The sequence below is a fragment of the Pelophylax lessonae genome (assembly GCF_965119305.1).
Source record: "Pelophylax lessonae genome assembly, chromosome: 13".
Lineage (NCBI taxonomy): Eukaryota > Metazoa > Chordata > Amphibia > Anura > Ranidae > Pelophylax > Pelophylax lessonae.
Window position 1 is genome coordinate 74,895,355 of NC_138780.1, and position 22,378 is coordinate 74,917,732.

Consider the following 22,378-nt stretch of genomic DNA (forward strand, 5'->3'; position numbering starts at 1 on the left):
CACAGTGTCTCTTATCTCTCAACAGCCTGTCGTAACAGCTGAACCCTCTCCTTCCAACACTGTGGCAAACTAGAAGTTCTTTTAACAGGTCTGCTATGGATGTGGAAAGTCAGGGTACATCAGGCATAATTGTCCTACCAACCCGGCTGGTCCGTGGGGTAAGTGTCAATCTATTCCGGGGGATCCGGAAAATTCAAAGGTAGGTATGGTCAGAAACGACTATGACTTATCATAGGGCGTTGATAAACCGGTGTCAGCTCACATCCTAGAGGAACTAAAATAGCCCCTCCCTTGCCTCACTGACACCGATGCAGCCAACACAGTTTTAAGATCTCAAAAACCTAGAGGCAAGGTTCCCCTTCCAGGGATGACAACTCCCACTGTAGGTCTCACAGGCCAGACAGTGTCAGTGACTGAACCTCTCTATTGCAGGCTAGGCCAGCTTTGCATGGAGAAGCTTGTTTTTTTTTAGGTCATTGCATTTCTCTGGGTAACCAACATCTAACCACTCAGAGAATGCAGACATTGAAGGACCCCCAAAGTCCTCGTAACCTTAAACGATGCACTATTTTGGAACCCTGTGTCTCTTCTTCCTGTTAAGGATGAAGAGAAGGGGGGAGAAGGCCGTGCAGAAAAATGGTAATTTTCAAAACTTTATCTCGCTCTCTTTCTCTTTTTCTCTCTCTCTCTTTTCTCTCTCTCTCTCTCATCAATTTCCAACTTTAGTAGGAACAACACGATTGTCTTTCTCTGATGGAGTGGCAATCAGCGGCTTTCAGTCCAGTGAAGGAGACCCCCATTCCAGACGCTAACCTTTTTGTCGATGGTTCCAGGTACTACACCCCAGATGGTAAGACATAGAGATCAGGGGATCAATTTCTATACAGATTTGAGATACGCTTTTTGGGCTGGCACATGATTGTGGTCCTGTCTGGAAGGCAAGAGGGTTCTTGACTAGTTTGGGGAGGTCGGTCAAACGTGCGGGGTTAATAGAGCTGTTCATTGCCTTTTGCTTGCCACATGTGATAACCATTCTGAAGGTAAAGGCTCATACAACTGAGACGACTATGGAAGCCAATGGAAATGCCTTGGCAGATAGAGCTGCTAAGGAAGGTGCTCTGAGCCCTGTGACAGAGACCCTGATGCTAGCCATCCCCTCTGAATAAGCTGCAGTCCCAAGCGGAAGTGCAGGAAAAGAGGAGATGAATGGTTTTGGGGGCTACACAGGGTCCAGATGACATCTGGGGTCTTGATGGTAAATGGTGTTTACCCAGATCCCTTTTTCCAATGATGGCCCACTCGACTCATTACCTTGGGCACCAGTCAAAGATGGTTATGTGTGCATAGGTGGAGGAGCATTGGATTGGCCCTGGCTTTACTACCGCAGCCGAGAAGGCACCCACCCAAACCGGAATAACGGAATTTTTGTAAAATCTTACCTGTAAAATTCCTTTCTCTGAGTCCTCCGACAGTCGCCGCCTCTTCATATTCGTCACATATGGGGGAGACTTTGCTCCGAAGGAGTAGCTAGGCAACAGAATATGTTAACATTAAAGCTTTTAACATATCCCACCCTCAATGGGTGGTCCCCTCAGTCAATACCCTCCTACTTCCTGCAACCATATCTCAGTTTTAGTGGAATAGCAGTAGAGTATACAACCAAACCCCAAAAGAAGGACGGGGGCGGCGACTGTCGGAGGACTCAGAGAAAGGAATTTTACAGGTAAGATTTTACAAAAATTCAGTTTTCTCTTACGTCCTCCGACAGTCGCCGCCTCTTCATATTCGTCACATATGGGGACGTCCCAAAGCAGTGCAAACATGAGGGGTGGGAAACGCATCCGCGCCGAAAAGGCAACGCAGTCTCCGCATCAAAGAAAGGAACCTTACCAAAGGAAGGAAACCAGCTGGGCAACAGGAAAAAACAAGTGCTCAACAGGAGCAACAACCCAGGAAAAGACAAAAAACCAGGGAATGTAAAACATATCCCAACAGCCAGAGGTCCCCAACAAGGGACCCTAGGAAATTGCCGCACTAAGAACCTTGCGGCCAAAGGAAGCATCCGCCGATGCCTGAACATCTACTTTGTAGAATCTTGTGAACGTGTGTACGGTCGACCAGGTCGCCGCCTTACACACCTGGGCTACAGAAGCCCCATGACGACAGGCCCAAGACGTACTCAAAGATCTAGTAGAGTGCGCCCTCACAGGCACAGGGGGAACCTTCCCCTGCAAAGCATAGGCCTGTTCAATGGTCTGCCTGATCCATTTGGCAATGGTAGAGGCCGAAGCCGCCATGCCCTTCCGAGGACCCTCTGGAAGAACAAACAAGGAGTCCGTCTTTCGAAAAGACTTAGTCGATTTAAGGTAAACCCTAATCGCCCGAACAACATCCAAAGAATGTAGTCTCACCTCCTTTGGATGTTTAGGCTTCGCGCACAGCGAAGGCAAGACAATATCCTCGTTAAGATGGAATTCCGAAACTCGTTTCGGAAGAAAAGAAGGATTAGGTCGCAAGACCACCTTATCCAAATGAACAACCAGGTACGGAGACTTGCAGGACAAGGCTGCCAGCTCCGACACTCTGCGAGCCGAAGTGATCGCCACCAAAAAGGCGACCTTTTTGGACAACATAGACAACAAGATCTCCCTGATCTGTTCAAAAGGAGCACGTTGCAACACAGACAGAACGAGATTCAAGTCCCAAGGGGGCAAAGGATCCCTCCTAGGAGGGACCAGATGCCTCACACCCTGAACAAAGGTGCCAACCAAAGAGTTGGAAGCCACGGGACGTTGAAACAGAACGGCCAGTGCAGAGACCTGACCCTTTATCGTAGCCAGCGCCAAACGCTGATCAACTCCCGTTTGAAGGAAAGACAGTACACGGGAAACCGAGTACGTGCGGGGTGAAAACCCCCTGGACTCACACCAGGCAAAATAGGCCTTCCAAGTACGGTAATAAACCTTCCCCGAGGAAGACTTCCTCGCGTTGATCAAAGTATGAACGACCTCCGGAGAGAGACCCTTCTCCTTCAGGACCTCGGTCTCAACAGCCAGGCCGTCAAAGCCAGCGACTGTAAAGCAGGATGGTATATCGGTCCTTGAGACAGTAGATCGTCTCGAAGAGGCAGACGCCACGGGGCGTCGACCGCCAGATTCACGAGGTCTGCGTACCAGGACCGGCGAGGCCAGTCCGGTGCCACAAGAATCACCGTGCTGCGTTCCGAGTGTAACCTGCGAAGGAACCTGGACAGCAACTGAATCGGTGGAAACGCATACATCAGCCTGTACTGATGCCACGGGGCCACTAACGCGTCCGACGCGTCTGCCCGAGGGTCGCGCGTCCTTGCCACGAACCTTTTCACCTTGTTGTTGAGACGAGACGCGAACAGGTCCACATCCGGAAGACCCCACTTCGTGCACAACATCTGGAAGACAGCCGGGTGGAGAGACCATTCCCCCTGATCCAGGGTCTGGCGACTCAGATAGTCCGCCTGCCAGTTCTCCACCCCCGGAATGTGCACCGCCGTTATCGCCGGGACATGAGTCTCGGCCCAAGTCAGAATGTCGGTCACTTCTCGAGCCGCTCGGGCACTCCTGGTGCCCCCTTGGTGGTTGATGTAGGCCACCGCCGTGGCATTGTCCGTCTGCACCCGAACCGGGCAGCCCTGCAGCCGGTCCGTCCAGCGATGAAGACAGAGACTTATCGCACGCAATTCCAGAATGTTGATCGGAAGGGAAGACTCCCCCTCCGACCAAGTTCCCTGGGCGGATAGAACGCCCAGAACACCACCCCAGCCCGACAGGCTGGCATCCGTGGTGATCACCGTCCACGAGACAGGACGAAACGACTTGCCCCCGGACACCATCGGGGACTGGAGCCACCACAGAAGGTCTCTTCTGGTGCGATGACTCAACGAGATTTGAAGATCCAGAGATTGAGGTCGCCCGTCCCACCTGGACAGGATCTCCGCTTGGAGACCCCGCGTGTGAAACTGGGCGAAGGTAATCGCCTCGAAGGCCGAGACCATCAATCCCAGACATCTCATGCACGTCCGCAGAGACGAATGCGGAACGTCCCTGAGGGACCTGACTTCCTCCTGAAGAGTCCTGAGTTTGTCTTCCGGCAGGAAGACCTTCGCCTGCACCGAGTCCAGAATCATTCCCAGGTAGGGAAGACGAACTGACGGACTCAGTGTCGACTTTGGAAAATTTATCGTCCAACCAAACTCCTGTAGAGTTTGCATCGTGACAGACAGGTCCTTCTCCAGACCCTGGCTGGTCGCAGACCGAACCAGAATGTCGTCCAGATACCCCAGGACAGAAATGCCCTGGGCCCTCAATAATGCCAGAACCGGTGCAAGCACCTTGGTGAAGACCCGCGGAGCCGAGGCGAGACCAAAAGGCAACGCCACGAACTGGTAGTGATCCTCCGCAATGGCAAACCGAAGGAACCTCTGGTGACCCTCGAAAATGGGGATGTGAAGATACGCATCCTTCAAATCGATGGAGGCCATGAATTCCCCCGGAACCAGGGCAGCCACCACCGACCGCAGGGATTCCATGCGGAACTTGCGAACCCGCACAGAGCGGTTCAGAGCCTTCAAGTCCAGAATTGGACGAACCTTGCCCTCCTTTCTGGGCACGGTGAACAGATTGGAATAAAACCCCCGAAATCTGTCCCGATGAGGCACCGGAACCACCACTCCCTGAGCCCTCAGGTCCCGCACCGCCAGGTGCAGGTCCCGCAAGCGCTCTGGAGACAGTTGAAGATTTGAGGGAAAAAATCTGCTCTCCGGCCGAGAGAGAAACTCGATCTTGTAACCAGACCGAACGATTTCCTGAACCCATCTGTCCCGCACACGGGCCAACCAGGGCTGAAGAAAACCGAGCAAGCGTCCCCCCACCCCAAAACTGGGTGAGGGCGCCCCTTCAGGCCGAACTGTTATGGGCCGCAGATCCGGATTGACCGGACTTCTGTTTCCCAGACCAGGGCTTCTTCTGAGAGCCTTGACCTTTGAACGGCTTGCCCTTGTAGTGCGGCCGGAAGGCACGAAAGGACCCCTGAGGGGGCCGAAAATTAGCATGCTTCTTCCCAGAAGCCCCCTTAGCCTTGGGGAAATGGGGCAAGAGAGTGCTCTTACCCCCGGTGATCCCCTTAATCAACACATCCAAGGACTCCCCAAAAAGGCGAGACCCATCATAAGGTAGATTGGCTAAGGTCTTACGTGAAGACTGGTCCACCGACCAACATTTTAACCAAACCAGGCGGCGAGACAACACCGCCATGCTGTGCACGCGTGCAGCTAACGGAACCAGGTCCAGGTCCGCATCACACAGATACATGACACCCTGGTGGATTTGATCCACCATATCCAGGGTCGCCGGCGAGGCCGAATCGGCCACTAGGACGCGCCTAAGCATCTGCGTCCAACTTGCGATCGCCTGGGCCGCCATGAGAGAAGCAAACAGAGCCTTAAGCATAGAACCCGTAACAGAATAAGTATGACAGGCAAGAGACTCCAATCTCCTATCCGTGGCATCACGGAACACAGGGGAATCCTCTGCAGGAATCGCAGTGGCTTTGTTTAAAACCGCAATTGCGTGATTCACTGGGGGAGGCACACACCACCTTTCATCAGTGGAAGGGGAGAAAGGATAACGCAGCTTAAATCTACTTGGTACAGCAAAAGGTTTGCGCAGATTGCGCCATTGTTCCTTAACAGCGCGCTGAAAATCATCATTGTAGGGAAAAACCTGCGGCGTCCTGCGTTTTCTCTGCGTCCCATAAGCCGCCAAGGCGGCGGGAGGACACACTTCATCCTGCAAACGCAGCGTTTGCTTTATGGAAGCAATCAACTCATCCATGATTGCAAGCTCTTCAGGCGAGCCAGGGGGAGAATTATCAACCCCCTCAACATCAGCCTCCACCTCGGACCCCACTAGATCTAGGGAGGAGCGGGACCCCGAAAAGGAGGCCCCCGCCATAACAGCCCCATCACCTTCACCCTCAGAATCAGAGGAAAGAACAACTCTGGGCCTTTTAGTAGATTGAGCAGCCACCAGCATCTGTACCTGAGCAGCAAGGCCAGCCACAATAGTGGCTAAATCCCCCCCTGGGGGGGAAACAGCGGTCCCCTGGCTTTCCACCAAGGCGGTAGGAAATTTGCCCTCCTGAGAATCCATTGCCCCTGTAATGCTGTACAATAAAGGGTTAACTGCCCCTTTAAGCAAGCGCGGCAAGCGCAGCCCACCGCACCACACTCAAGCACAATGAGACCCCCACAGGGAATATGCAAACTGAACACAGGCAATGGATAGCAAGAACAGAAGGATAAAACCTGAGGAGACCCTCGCCGCTGCTGCTGCCTCGATCGGTGTTCCTGGAAAGAGGAAGTGATGCTGCCAGGGCGCTCTATGAAAGCCTATGGAGGCTACAAGAAAATGGCCGCCATGCATGTAAAACATGCGGCCGGAGCGAGTGTAGGCAAAATGGCGCCGTTTGGCGCCGAAACCGCCGCTCCACAGTGCAGTAAAGCACACATGACATCCCTGTATAAGAATACATGTCAGATCGCCGCAGCGATCGCTGTACATGCCTAAACATGCCAAAAAAACATGCCCCACAGCACACAGCTTCACACACTGATCAGACTGACACACACAGTGTCACACAGCTCCCCCCCCCCCCTTGCAGCCCACAGCATGCAGCCGAGAGATAGGGAGACAAGCAGTGTGAATAGAGGCAGGTTACACAGTCCCAGACTGACACCCCCCCAGACAGACAGGTCCCCACATAAATACACTTACCTCACATGGCGTGGGGGACCCGCACAGGCGAACAAGCCGCTGCACATGAGGCAGGGAGAGTCGCAATTCAAGACGCACAAAATGGGGGTTAAGAAACCGCACAGCGTCCAGTGAGGTAGCCACCTCACCAATCATCCCTGCACCGAACAGGGATGGGTCGTTCACTGTGCCAGGAGCGTTACCTGGCTGAACGCTCGATGGCAGGCTGGGAAGCCACTGACCCACGACCTGCGACCAGGGGGATCAGCCCGAGACCCAGCCCGCATGATCCTCTTCATCAGAAGAACTAACTAACGCTGACAAAAATAACAGCTAAGTAAAGGTAGAGAGAAAACTCAAACAAAATTTCAAAAAGAAGAAAGAGTCTGGGGCAGAAAGCCCCAGCACAGAAAAAGCCAGCCACTCCTGACAAGCTAGACATTAAAACTGGGATATGGTTGCAGGAAGTAGGAGGGTATTGACTGAGGGGACCACCCCTTGAGGGTGGGATATGTTAAAAGCTTTAATGTTAACATATTCTGTTGCCTAGCTACTCCTTCGGAGCAAAGTCTAATACCCCATATGTGACGTATATGAAGAGGCGGCGACTGTCGGAGGACGTAAGAGAAATCCCTTTTAGCGCATTCAGATAGACTATATCACTTTGCCGGGGAACGAGCGTGTCTTGGTCTGTCCGGATATGTTTTCTGGGTGTCCAGAGGCTTGGCCCGTGCACAATGCCATTGCCACTGCCACCACGAAAAAGATCCTGTCTGAGATAGTTTGTCGCAAGGGGGCTGCCTGGAACGATCGAGTCAGATCGTGGATCACACTTCACTGGTCAGATCTTTGCAGAGGTATGTACGGCGCTTCAGGGATTAGCGGTAAGGTTGAACGGCTGAATAGAAAGAGCCACGGCTCGAATGTTTTCTCATTGCTCTTTACCCCAACAGGAATGTCCCATGGGTTATCACCCTACAAAGTTTTGTTCGGGAGTCAACCAGAGCCTGGATTGTGCTTTCCTCAGCAGCTGTCATTTTTACATTCTCAGCTGACGAGGTGGGTGCAGTCCTGGCAACGGGAGCTCCAAAAGGTCCATCATAGGGTTCGGGAGTCTCTCCCGGACCCTGACACGATAACCGGTGTACATTCTGTCCAAGCAGGTGACTGAGTAAACGTCAAGGGACGGGATTGGAGCGGAGAAATTACCAGGTTCAGCTGACAACCCTGACTTCCTTGAGGTTCTGGATCCATGCCAACCACTGCAAAAAGCTGCTCAACTCCATCCAAGAATGATAATGAGGAGTATCGTTTTTATTTACATATTTAGCAAGTGTGTTTTAGCAAGGGTAATGCATTTTCAGCTGGCCAAGATGGCAAACAGGTCTAATGGCTGGGTGTGCTCCAAACCCCCACCTAGCTATTACACCCCAAGCAATGGCAGACGTTCGTATCATCATGAAGACAACCAAGAGACACGTGTGCACAGAATTTAATGACACATTCCTAGAGGGTAACATCAGTTATAGTTTTAATGTTAGCTCTGGCTCCTGTTCTTTTCTGGTCAATACAATTTGGGTATCGGGACAATCAGGTAGTCCACGGCTGGGCTTTAATTTTAGTTTTGGCACTGGAACTAGATTTGTAGGATCTACAACCTGTGGGACAGGTATAGCAGTCATCTCACCAATGAAGGAGAAAATGGTACTAGATTTTCTGTTAGCTTTCAAGGGGGGTTTCTGTAGGGGAAGACTGCTGTTCCGGTATAGCAAACACCAGTGATAAGGTCCAAGCCCATATGGATAATGTAATTTCATTGCAAGGCAGAGCCAGAGCTATAGCTAGCGAGGGTTGGAATCCTTTTAATGCTTTGGGAGGTTCTGGGGATATTTTTGTTCTCCATTGGATCTTGGTTGAAGGAAATAGAAGTATATATACTTATGTTGTTCTTATTTCTATTCCTCCTATATGGTCCTGTTTTCTGGTCAACCGAGTCACCAAAGATCGAGCAGATGACCTCGTCCTGATTGCTGAGACGAGACGCCCCAAGATTCCGCCCCTGCATCTGACGCCAAGGACTCCAGCCCGACCGCTGGTCAACGCATCCCATCGTCTCATGCCCTCCCTCTGAAGTCATCTCCCAAAGAACGGAACCCAAGTGTCGTTTTCTTTCGATGGATTGTTTTTACCCGTTATCTTTTTCTTTTTATAAACTTTTTGAAATGGATTGTTTTTATCGTGAGAAGAACTGTTCTGTTTTTTTTTGGAAGAAGAAGAAGATTCATCAAGGGACACATGGGAGCATATGACAAAGAGGAGGAGCTGTTGTGGAAATTTTGATTTTAGTTTAAATAGTCATTATGTCTCCCAGTGTCGGTTTTACCGATAATCGATATTCACAGTGATTGTTGCTTTAACTGTCATTGAAAGACTTGTTAGTGATAAGATGGCAGCCATTTCTGCTCATCTCTGCACATGGCTGTGTTTGTACATAAGCCCTGCCCATTGTACTTTCTGTGATTGGTGGTTGTGAAGCCACTCCCTGTAACTTCCTTTTGCTCACTTGATGTAAATAAACCTGCTCTGCCCTGCCCTCACACAGAACACATCAGAACACAGAAGGAGGCACACACACATACACTGACACACATACACACACACAGACACACAGACAAAGACACACAGACACAGCAGCTCACACATCATTCATACACATAAACTCTCACACACAAACACTTGCTCTTACTACACACATACACACACATACATATCCAATGGAGAGAGACCTGGCAGATGGCATCGAAATGACCCAGCGCGTTTGTTCCTTTCTTTGTCGCCGAGCAATTGGTAAATCGTTATATAGGAGAGCGGCGCATTTGTACTTTTCAGTACAAGCCCTTTTAATTTCCACGACAGGGACAAGTCGCACTAGTGTGAAAGGGGCCTTATACTTTCTCTCAGATTTGTATATCTGCTCCATTTAAACCTTCCCAGCCTTAACTCTATATCTAGCTCCATTTATCTCCTTTCTTACACATCTGGCCTTATTTATACCTCCACTGAGACTTCCAGATATTGGCCCAATTTATACCTTCTCAGACCTGTATATCTTGTCTGTTTAACACCACAATTTTAGCATTCCAGATTTGCATACATAGTTAGACATGTTTTTAACGTGTTTCTACTTCATTTTTCTTCCCTCTTTTGTACTTTGACACTTGAAAAATCTTGGGACAATAGTTTCTTATGTGCATTCCGATGCCTTGACAAGCGCTCTGATGCCTTCTGGACACAAAAAAAATGCATCAGGTTGTACATTTGATGAAAGCACTGGAACTGACCGCACTGGTGTGAACTAGGGTCTTTGGAAAACACGGCAATTACTGTACGTGTTCGAGATACATTTTAAAAGCTCACTAGAAAGCATCTGGTGTGAACCAGCCCACGTATGTTCTCTCAGACCTGTATATCTATACGATTGTGTATCTCTATATCTACATTATTTTTGGCCCCATTTATACATTCTTTTAGACTTATTCATGGGTCATGTATAGATCAAGAATCTTCTAATAAACACCTGATATGTTTTTCTTCTTACACTTCAAACAGTAATGGCACAATGGAACTTTTCATGGAACACGATGACAGACCTGAAGTGTTTCCCTACCTATTCCACAGGTCAGTACCTGCAGGAACAGTATACCTGAACACTACGCAATCATTTTCTGGTTTTTAAAGAGTACGTGGAAACACAAATAAACCCAAATTAACCCCTTTTTAAAAGACAGATCTCATAAGATGTGATATACAGCAAGGGTCTTCAAACTATGGCCCTCCAGCTGTTCAAGAACTACAATTCCCATCATGCCTAGTCATGTCTGTGAATGTCAGAGTTTTACAATGCCTCATGGGATGTGTAGTTCCATGGAGGGCCATGGAGGTCCGTAGTTTGAGGATCCCTGATATACAGTATCCAAGATGCTGCAAACTCTGGTTGCAGTGACTATGTAGGTTGATTCCTGACACCAACACAAACACGGCATTCTAAGCACAGACTGCTCCCGTCACTGGCCGATAACATGACGTCTACCCAGACTGCAGCTGTCTATACAGAGTGATAGTGTTGTATTCACTGAATATACCCAATGCATGCACACAGCACCAGAGATTGTTTTGTGATGTGCACTGTGATGTGTACCGAGATCCAAGAACTGACTCAAAGGCAGTCTATAGTCATGCGCTATTTTATTACTAAGTAATAAAAATTAAAATATGAATAGACATATCATGACTTTGTTATTCATTTGTGTTTTACAGCACACCTCTAAGATGTAAGGCCTATGGGAACCCAAAGGAAATGAAAAGATGGCTGCAAGATGCAAGACCTATGGGAAACCAGACATCATTAAAGGACGATTATAAGATGTAAGACCTTTGAGAACCCAGACAGCATTAGGGTCCTTTCACACGGGCGATCAGTTTTTATTCTCCGCTGCGGTCCTTTTTTTTTTCACAGAGCGGATGACACTTGTGTCATCCGCTCCATACGTCCGCATATCATCCCATCCGTTTGCGGATAATATACGGACATAATGTAAGTCTATGGGCATTGCGGATGACACCGCTGACATCCGATTTTGCTTCCTTTCCGTTTTTTGAACGGAACAGAACCCTATTTTTCCTCCGTTCAAAAAACGGAACAGAACTGAAAGGAAGAAAATCGGATGTCAGCGGATGGTATTCCGCTGACATCCGCAATGCCATTGACTTACATTATGTCCGTAAATCATCCGCAAAAAAATAGGATGATTTGCGGACATACGGAGCGCCGTGTGAAAGGACCCATAAGGAGAGCTGAACTTTTGCTACATGCTGTTCTTAAAGCGGTTGTAAACCCGAAAACAAAAAAAAAACCTGCAAGACAAAGGCATAATGAGCTCGTATGCATCGCATACGAGCTCATTATGTATTACTTACCTTAGAACGAAGCCCCGACACGGACCCCCGGACATCGCTGCGGGCGCTGCCATGATCCCTCGGCATCTCTTCCGGGTTCGGCGGCTCCGGCGCTGTGATTGGCCGGAGCCGAGATGACGTCACTCCCGCACATGCTCCCGGCAAGGAAAACTGAAGGTCCCCCCGGACCTTCAGAGCGCATGCGCCGCTCGTGTGAGCGGCTCCATGCACTGCAAATATCTCCTAAACCGTGCCGGTTTAGGAGATATTAATTGTACCTACAGGTAAGCCTTATTATAGGCTTACCTGTAGGTAAAAGTGTCAAAAAGCGGGATACTTAAAGACTACTAAATAATGCACCCCCCTTCCTAAATGCAGTTTACTTGGTTCAATACTTGCCTTCAGCCCTGTCCGGGAAAATGTACCTTGTAGACCTGTCTGAAACCAGTCATTTATCCTAATACATCTCTGCCAGATCCACTGCATCCTGTGCAGCAGTCCTATTTACTCTTATAGGAGAGCTGTACTCTACAGCAGTCTTTTTCAACCAGGGTGCTTGGCACACGGGGTGCCTTCAGATGTTTTTAGGGATGCCTTGGTAAAATGCCTAGAAACTGCCCAGAAAATTGTATACAAGTCAGCGGGTGGATCAAGTCTACCTATTCATTACACAAAGCCACAGGTTTTCATTGTGCACCATTACAACCTTCTAGTCGCCAGTGTCCCGTTATCATCAGTTGGGCACCTGCACAATACTCTTATTTGCCCTTCTCCTGTCCCTGTCAATCAGCGCTGGGGACACATTAGCTGAGTGAGGGAGAGAAACTGAGGAAGAAGAGAAACACTGGAATACTAGTCAGTACCAGTGTGGAAATTTGTTTGTTTTAGATGAATAAATCACTACTAATTTTGGGTGTCCTACACATATGGGTGTTCTACATTATGTAAAATTATTCATTTAGTTTTTTTAAATTTTAGAATGGGGTGCCTCGAGATTGTGTGGAATTGTAAAGGGTGCCTTGACTGAAAAAAGGTTGAGAAACTCTTTTTAGAATTTAGAATTGCTCTACAGGACTGTTAGAGGCTACCATAAGTACAGCTCTCCTATAAGAATGAATGTGGGCACAGCATGCATGCACAAGTAGGACCCAGCAGGGTCAAATTACTAAAAAAAGGCAGTGTGGCTCAGGGTAGGTTTTCACAGTGAAGATGGCTAGGTTAATGGACAAGGTGGGCTGCATTCATTAAGGATTCATTCACATGTCAGCGTAGCGATTCTGCCCGCGATCCGGAAATCATTGTAAATCGTGGGACGCATGTGCGTTGCCCGTGATTTGTAATAGCACCCCAAACGCTGTGCGATGTTGCCGCGATTTGCGCCTGCCGAATCGCGGTAACATTGCGCAAAAAAAATTGCGTGACGCATGGCGCCCCAAAGAAGCTCTTGTACCAGCAAACTCGCCTGACCTAAACCCCATAGAGAATCTGTGGGGTATTTTCAAGAGAAGGATGAGAGACACTAGACCCCACAATGCAGATGAGCTGAAGGCCGCTATCAAAGAAACCTGGGCTTCCATAACACCTCAGCATAGCCACAGGCTGATCGCCTCAATGCCACACCGCATTTATGCAGTAATTAATGCAAAAGTAGCCCCGGACCAAGTACTGAGTGCATATTATACTGTACATCACGTGTCGAACACAAGGCCCGCGGGCCGAATCTGGCCCTCCAGGCCATTTCATGTGGCCCACGCACCTCTCCTGCAGCTGCAGGAGAGTTCCAGCCCTCCTTTGGTCCTCCTAGACCCTGAACTTTCTGCTTCAGAGCAATGCCCCAGCTTCTTCCCAGCAGTAGCACAAGGTAAGGGGGGTGTACTGTAATGTAAGGGAGGGTGGGGAACTCTTGACTTATAATGGGGGGGGGGGGGGGGGGGCTCTTGACATCTAGTCTTAGATTCAACCGGCCCTTTGAGGGCAATCGTAATGCTGATGCGGCCTGAGAAGAAATTGAGTTTGACACCCCTGCTGTACATGGACATACTTTTCAGTAAGCCAACATTTCTGTATTAAAAATCTTTTTTTTTTTTTTTTTTGGTCTTATGTAATATTCTAATTTTCTGAGATACTGAATTTTGGGTTTTCACTAGCTGTAAGTCATAATCATCAAAATTAAAAGAAAGAAATGTTGAAATATATCACCCTGTGTGTAATGAATCAATATAATATAGGAGTTTCACTTTTTAATTTGAATTCCTGAAATAAATTAACTTTTTAATGATATTCAAATTTTTTGAGATTCACCTGTATATTCACTAGATTACAAAAGTATTGAGACTCCTGCCTCTACACGCACATGAACTTAATTGGCATCCCGGTCTTAGTCTGCAGGGTTTAATATTGAGTTGGCCCACCCTTTGCAGCTATAACAGCTTCAACTCTTCTGGGAAGGCTGTCCACAAGGTTTAGGAGTGTGTCTATGGGAATGTTTGAACATTCTTCCAGAAGAACATTTGTGAGGTCAGGCACCGATGTGAACGAGAAGGCCTGGCTTGCAGTCTCTGCTCTAATTCATCCCAAAGGTGTTCTATCGGGTTGAGGTCAGGACTTTGTGCAGTCCAGTCAAGTTCCTCCACCCCAAACTCGCTTATTCGTGTCTTTATTGACCTTGATGTGTGCACTGGTGCGCAGTCATGTTGGAACAGGAAGGGGCCATCCCCAAACTATCCCCACAAAGTTTGCAGCATGAAATTGTTCAAAATGTCTTGGTGTGCTGAAGCCTTAAGATTTCCCTTCACTGGAACTAAGGGGCAACCCCAACCCCTGAAAAATAACCGCACACCATAATCCCCCCTCCACCAAATGATTTGGACCAGTGCACAAAGCAAGGTCCATAAAGACATGGATGAGCAAGTTTTGAAGTGGAGGAATTTCACTGGCCTGACCTCCAGGCAGTAGAACACCTTTGGGATGATCTAGAGCGGAGACTGGGAATTCAGCAGGGCAATTAAACCAGACTGTGTTCCGTAGCTCTTATTAGCTCAGACCAGGTGAAGGATCCGTTGAACATGTAAGAAAAGCAGAAGCCAGGGCGCTGGATCAGTAAAATTGCACCAACATTAATTGATTAAAACGTATCCAGGCTTCCACTTAAAGTGAAACTCCACCCAAAAGGGGAAGTTCTGCTTTAAAGTCCTGCTTCCCTGCAACATTTGGCATGTCAGGTTTTTTTTTTTTTTTTTTTTTTGGGGGGGGGGGATACCTAGTTTTGATAGGTACCTGCTCCCACTTTCCCTCCCTCTTCTGGGACACCTCATAGGTCCTAGAAGACTGTGGGGCCATTCACAAAGCGCAGCTTGCACATGCGCAGTGGGTAGCCTTCTTGGTAGTTGAAAGCAGCACAGCTGGCAGCCCACAGTTAGGATGCCGACACCGGAAATCCGAAGGCTAGTGAAGAACTAGCCCAGGTAAGGACGGCGCTGGATCCTTGAACAGGTAAGTGTCTTTTTATTAAAAACAACAGCTACAGGATTTGTAGCTGCTGAATTTAATTTATTTTTTCCAGTGAACCTCATCTTTAGGCTGATGGGAGGCAGCTCCACCTTCCCTCGTTTTTTTAGCTGCAGCACTAAAGTGGGGTACACACTAGTAGAAAATCTGCTGAAAATTCCCGTCCGAGGTAAAATCGTACGATTTTTGGCTAGTGTGTACACAACTTTCAGCAGCCGATGCCAACATTTTCAATGAAAAAAAACGGAGGGACAAACACCAAAATTTTTATCATCCGTCCCCAGACGACCAATTTTCGTTTAATGTGTATGCAGTACGTCCGCGAAAAATTGGATATGAAAAAATGATCTGAAGTTGCTGACAACCTGGAAGTCTAGGAACAAATGTCCCAAAAAAAAAAAAAAATCGGACAAGAAATTTTGTGAACATTTTTGCACTGTCAACTAAAAACGGTAATGAACGCTGAGCAAGAGAGAGAAAATCTGAGGATATTTCCTCCTATTTCCGTCAAGTGTGTACGGGCCTTAAGGTTCTGAGAACTGTCACAGACATTGCAAACCATTCAGGTTCCTAGCAGGTCAGCTTACTATCCATCGGCTCAACGAACCTCTGGTGCCCTGCTGTGTTCAGTGGATTTCACTTCTATTCCTGGAGATGCCTCCCATCAGCTTAGGTGTAAGTCTGGATATGTTTAAATTCAATAAACTTTGGTGCATTTTTACTGATCCAACGTCTTGGCTTTTGATTTCCTACATGTTCAACGGATGCTTCTGAACTGCTAAAACCTGTGGATTACAGTCCGGTTTTATGTCCCTGGTGAATTCCCAGAATATTGGTACCCATTTGCTGTTGGTAGTTAAAGTTTTTGTTTGTAGATTTTCCACCGCCTTTTTACTGCTACTTCCACCCAACCATATAGACACATGAACTTTATAATCAGTAATCCAATGTGAGTCTTTGGTTATTGTGTTTTTAGGCACATGTTAATGAGGTTTGTCTAACTAATTAGCTTAGCTTGGCCAATCTCACCATTACTTCAATTCAGAGGAAGAGTGGAATGGGGTGCAGGAGACTCTCACCACCAATCAGAGGGAACAATAACCAGGATGGGTCTTCTAACCATTCCATTCTAGTTTCCCCTGACAGCAGCAGACTCAGGGGCCACTTGCAGACATGAGGCTGTCACCTGAACATTTCCAAGCTGCAAATTAAACCAACCAATTATTCCTCTTCTGCATGACAAGCTGGGTTCTCACATCACCAGACTACTGACCAAATCAAAGGCGAATGGCTGTATTACAGCTGTGGCCTGATAAAAGGCTTTCTAGATTTCATTTTCATTTTCATATATCGCTGCTCAAAAACAACACATGACTGGTGACAATGCATCGTCACTCCTTTACAATATACAGTGGGGAAGATAACTTTTTGATTCCCTGCAGATTTTGTACGTTTGCCCACTTACAAAGAAATGATGAAACTATCATTTTTAGACCCCATTCACACTGCCGCGACCAGAAAGACGCCTGATAAGGGGCGACTTGTTAGCGCGACTTTCAGCGCAACTTCAGTGCGACTTTGCGCGAATTCAGCGCGACTTGTATGAAAAACGACTTTGTATGACTTTGTATTTGGCCAAATAGAATATGATGGTTCTGGGTCATGCTCAATCACGCAAAAAAAAAGTTCTTAAACGCAAATAATTTCATTAGCGCATGGATGTGGCTCCGCTCCTATTACACCTATATGTGTGTATGTGTATATATACATATATGTGTGTGTATATATACCCCTACACAGAAGTTCAGATGTCATGTCTGCCTCCAAAGACGCCCAAAAAATGCCCGATAAACGTCTGCAACAAAAACGCCCAGGTGGAGCGGAGCCCCATCCCAGCGCTACTAAAAATTCTCTTTTTTTCTGGTTCAGGACCATTTTAATGGAAAGTCGGATCACAGGTCGCTTCAAATAAGATAAGGAGGCGACTCCCATTGAAGTATATGGGACAGTCGGATACAAGTCGCCTCAAAGTAGTACAGGACCCTTTTCTGAAGTCGGAGCGACTTCAGTAGTGCCAATTAAGACAGCACTCATTGATTAACATTGCTTTTGTTATGTCAAGCGACTTGGGGCGACTTGAGGGCACACAAGTCGCCTCACAAGTCGCGGCAGTGTGAATGGACTCTTATCATAGGCGTATTTTAAATGATAGAAACAGAATATCAACCAAAAATCCAGAAAAAACACACAATACAAATGTTATACATTGAGTTGCAGTTCAGCGAGTAAAATAAGTATTTGGTCCCCAAGCAAAACATGACTTACTTGGTGGAGAAACCCTTTTTGGTAAGCACAGAGGTAAGACGTTTCTTGCAGTTGGTTACCAGGTTTGCACACATTTTGCTTCACTCTTCATACAGATCTTCTTTAAATCCTTAAGATTTCTTGGCTGTTGCTTGGCAACTTGAAGTGTCAGCTCCCTTTAATACATTTTCTATAGGATTAAGGTCTGGAGGCTGGCTAGGCCACTCCATGACTTTAAGGTGCTTCTAGAACCACTCCTTTGTGGCCTGGCAGTATGTTTTGGGTCATTGTCATGCTAGAAGACCCATCCACAACCCATCTTCAGTGTTCTGGTTTAGGGAAAATGGTACTCATCTAAGACTTTACAATACATGGCCCCATCCATTGGCCCCAATGCTGCAAAGTCAGCCTGTACCTTTAGCCGAGAAACAGCCCCAAAGCATAATGTTTCCACCTCCGTGCTTGACTGTAGGGATGGTGTTTTTAGGGTCATAGTCAGCATCTTTCTTTCTCTAAACACAGCGAGTCCAGGTAATGGCAAACATTAAAATTTTGGTCTCATCTAACCACGGCACTTTCTCCCAGTCATTTAGATGTTCATTGGCAAACTTCAGACAGGCCTGTAGATGTGCCTTCTTGAGGAGGGGGACCTTGTGGGAGCTGCAGGATTTCAATCCATGGTGGCCTATTGTGTTCCCTGTTTGTTTATTTGTTTGGTGACTGTGGTCCCAACTGCCTTGAGATCATTCACAAGTTCCTCCCGTGTAGTTCTGGGCTGATCCCTCACTTTTCTCATGACTATCCTTACCCCACGAGGCAAAATCTTGCATGGAGCTCCAGACAGAGAGCGATTGATGGTTATTATGTATTTCTGCCATTTGTGAATAATCGCTCCAACAGTTGTCTCCTTTTCACAAAGCTTCTTGCTGATGGTCTTATAGCCCATTCCAGCCTTGTACAGGTCTACAATCTTGTCCCTGACATCCTCTGACAGCTCTTTGGTCTTGCTCATGATAGTGAGGTTTGAATGGAAGAAAGATTCTGTGGACAGGTGTCTTTTATACACATAATATAAAATTGCCCCAAAATTGTATACAATCCAGTGGTTGGATTAAACCTGCCTTTTAGTTTACTTTTCACTTTACACCATTACAACCTTCTAGCTGCCAACCTCCTAACGACCAATAGCATCATCAGTTGAAAAGTAGGCTGTCAGTGGCCTGCATATCATCCTTGTTTGATCCTCCCTTGCCTCTCTCCATCAGCTTTGGGGTCTCATTGCATTGGCTTTGAGGTCTCAAAACTGAGGAAGAAGAGAAACATTGGAATACTAGTCTTTACCGGTTTGCAAAAGTGTATTTGCTTCAAAGAATAAATCACCTCCAACATTGGGTGTCCTACGTGTATTGACGTGGCTGCATTATTTAAAACTATTAGAATGGGGCAACTTAAGGGCTCTTTCACACAGAGCGGACCGCATTGCGATCCGTTCTGGCACTTTTTTTTTTTCACGGAGCCATCATCCCATCCGTTTGCGGATGATATACGGACATAATGTAAGTATATGGGGATTGCGGATGTCAGCAATTTTCCTTCCTTTCCGTTTTTTGAACGGAGGAAAAATAGGGTTCTGTTCCGTTCCAAAAAACGGAACAGAACTGAAAGGAAGAAAATCGGATGTCAGCGGATGGTATTCCGCTGACATCCGCAATGCCATTGACTTACATTATGTCCGTAAATCATCCGCAAAAAAATAGGATGATTTGCGGCATACGGAGCGCCCGTGTGAAAGAGCCCTTAGACTGTCTATAATTTTGGAGGGGCCTCCTGATTGTTTGTAATTATAAAGGGTGCCTTGACTGAAAAAGGGTGTAGAAACACTGGTGTACCACATGAGCACATACTGTAGCCAGTCTGTGGGAGCCAGAATTATTGTTGGTTGGTAGAGGATCAAATACTTATTTTACTCACTGAACTGCAACTCAATCTATAACATTTGTGTTTTTTCTGGAATTTTGGTTGATATTCTGTTTGGAGCATTTAAAATACACATATGATAACAATTATAGACCCTTCAGGCCCCGTTCACACTGGGGCGATCCGACTTCCAAGGGCGACCTCCGAGGTCGCGGTGCGAGCAGCGCGCCGCAACCTCGGAGCGGCCGCCACGGACTTCATAACATTGAAGTCTATGCAGGTCGCTCTGGGTCGCCCCAAAGAAGCTCCGGACCCTTTTTTTTAGTCGGAGCGACTTGTGTCGCTCCTATTAGAACGGGTCTGCAGCTTCCCTATGGAAGGCGACCTACGGCGACCTGTGAGGCGACCAGGTCGCCTCACAGGTCGCCCCAGTGTGAACGGGGACTCATTCACACACTTTTTTAAATGGGTAAACTTGCAAAGTCTGCAGGGGATTAAATAATTATTTTCCCCATCTGTACCAGGGCTTTTTTTCAGTGAGAATGAGGTGGAATGCAGTTCCAGCACTGATGTGTGCAGTGGCAAGGGGTGCTGGGGGGTCTATTGATGCTGGCTGCTAAAGAAAATATTTTCTCGGAGAGTGTGTGCTGGGGGTGATCTATCTTTACTTGAGGGGGGTGTTTATTGTTACTGGGACAGGATCTATTTTTGATGGGGAGGATTTTTTGTTGCTGATGAGGATCTATTGGGGTTCTATTTTTGTTGGGGAGAATCTATTGTTTCTGTGAAGTATCTGTTGTTGTGGGGGGGGGGGGGGTAGAGCAGGGTCTGTTTTTGCTGGGCAGGGATCTATTCTTACTGGTGCAAAATCTATTGTTGCTGGGGGTATTTTGTTTATGGGAGTGATCAATTGTAACTGTGGGTATCTATTGTTGCTGGGGAGAATCTATTGTCACTAGGGGGATCAATTGTCACTAGGGATATCTACTGTTGCTGTGGATGATCTATTGTCACTAGGGGGATCTATTGTCCCTGGGGGTATCTATTGCTGCTGTGGAGGATCTATTTTCACTAGGGGGATCTATTGTTGCTGGGGAAGATCTATTGTCACTAGGGGGATATATTGTCACTGGTGGTACCAATTGTTGCTGGGGAGGATCTATTGTCACTAGGGGGATATATTGTCACTGGTGGTACCAATTGTTGCTGGGGAGGATCTATTGTCACTAGGAGGATCTATTGTCACTAGGGGTATCTATTGTTGCTGGGGAGGATCTATTGTCACTAGGGGTATCTATTGTTGCTGGGGAGGATCTATTGTCACTAGGGGTATCTATTGTTGCTGGGGAGGATCTATTGTCACTAGGAGGATCTATTGTCACTAGGGGTATCTATTGTTGCTGGGGAGGATCTATTGTCACTAGGGGTATCTATTGTTGCTGGGGAGGATCTATTGTCACTAGGGGTATCTATTGTTGCTGGGGAGGATCTATTGTCACTAGGAGGATCTATTGTCACTAGGGGTATCTATTGTTGCTGGGGAGGATCTATTGTCACTAGGAGGATCTATTGTCACTGGGGGTATTATTGTTGCTGGGGAGGATCTATTGTTACTAGTGGATCTATTGTCACTAAGGGGGATCTTTTGTCGCTGGGTGGTACTGAGGTAGGTAGAGGACAGAGACAAGTGATGGGAGTGGGTAGGGGGTGGAGACAAGAGACAATTTGGGGGGGGGGGGGGTTGTACCTGTACCTCTTCTCTGATGAAAAGAGCCCTGCCAGTTAGTAATTGAAGATCAGAGAAGGATTACATAGTAATAATCAGAGATCCTCTCACCTCACACAATATGAATAGCACAGTTCTCTTTGCACCCCTCCAGTACAGTACAGACACATTGCAGGAACGGAGCCCCATACATCACTTCTATCCCGATCCCTCAGGAACATGACAGCAGTGTGATATGTGTAGGAATGTCACAGACAGCTCTCCCCATCCATGGACCAGGCTCCCCTGTCACACAATCCCCGGACAGGATTACCGGATTACTCACCGATCACCTCCGGTCCTCCATCCTCCTCTCTGATCCTCCGCTCTCTCTGCACACACCGCACCCACTCCAAGAGACTGCCTGTCACATGTGACCACACCCTCTACGGGCGGGCCCCCGTGTCCGATCCCGCCCACTCCTATTCAAACGTACAAAAAAGTTCCCGTCTTCTCTGAGAAACCACGCCCCCTGGCCATCCATCAACTCGTTTAAAAAAAACCCCGCCCACCGGCACATTCCAGCAGGGCGAGCATCTCCCAGATAGGACGGAGTGCGGGTGTGAGTGGCCCGTCCATCCCTGTGTGTGAACTGTGCACCGGGATCACATGACACCTCATGAATTGTACATCAGAGAATGTTCCGATTTATATCTTAGAACTCCAGCTATGGATTGGATTGAACAGTTCCATTGGTCTGGCTTCATATTCCATATCTGTAGAGTTCCTGTGGAAGCGGAGAATCACTTTAGTCATCTTTCTGCACAGTGAACACAGGGGGTCACTCGCTTGGCATAGCTGCCATTCATAGAACGCTTTGTATTCTTCTCAATGAATGCAAGACATTCTGATTCTGATTGGACGAGGAGGGGCGGTGACTTCATGATCTCCCCTGTTATCTTTTCATTGAGAAGAATACAAAGCAACCTATGAATGGCACCCATGCTAAGCGAGTGACCCCCTGTGTTCACAATGTAGCGGGGCAGCCAACCAGCACAGGACCAAGACAATTTTGGGGATTTCTGTAGTAGCTGTAGCACTACCTCCACAGGAGCCATTTAGTAGATTGGGTTCTCTGTTTTTTTTCCTCGACTCCGTGACCAACCTCGGCCCTTCTGACACACCAGGTTAAAGCGATAGT

General features: G+C 47.6%; 1 protein-coding gene across 1 annotated transcript in view; it reads right to left on the reverse strand.

The window, feature by feature from the left end:
• Nucleotides 1-21,543, reverse strand: part of PLEKHG3 (pleckstrin homology and RhoGEF domain containing G3) — a 343,950-nt gene extending 322,407 nt beyond the window's left edge. The window contains exon 1 of the mRNA XM_082242593.1: nt 21,524-21,543. The gene's annotated coding sequence lies outside the window, so the exon portion shown is untranslated. The remainder of the gene's footprint in view (nt 1-21,523) is intronic.
• Between the last annotated feature and the right edge of the window lie 835 nt (nt 21,544-22,378).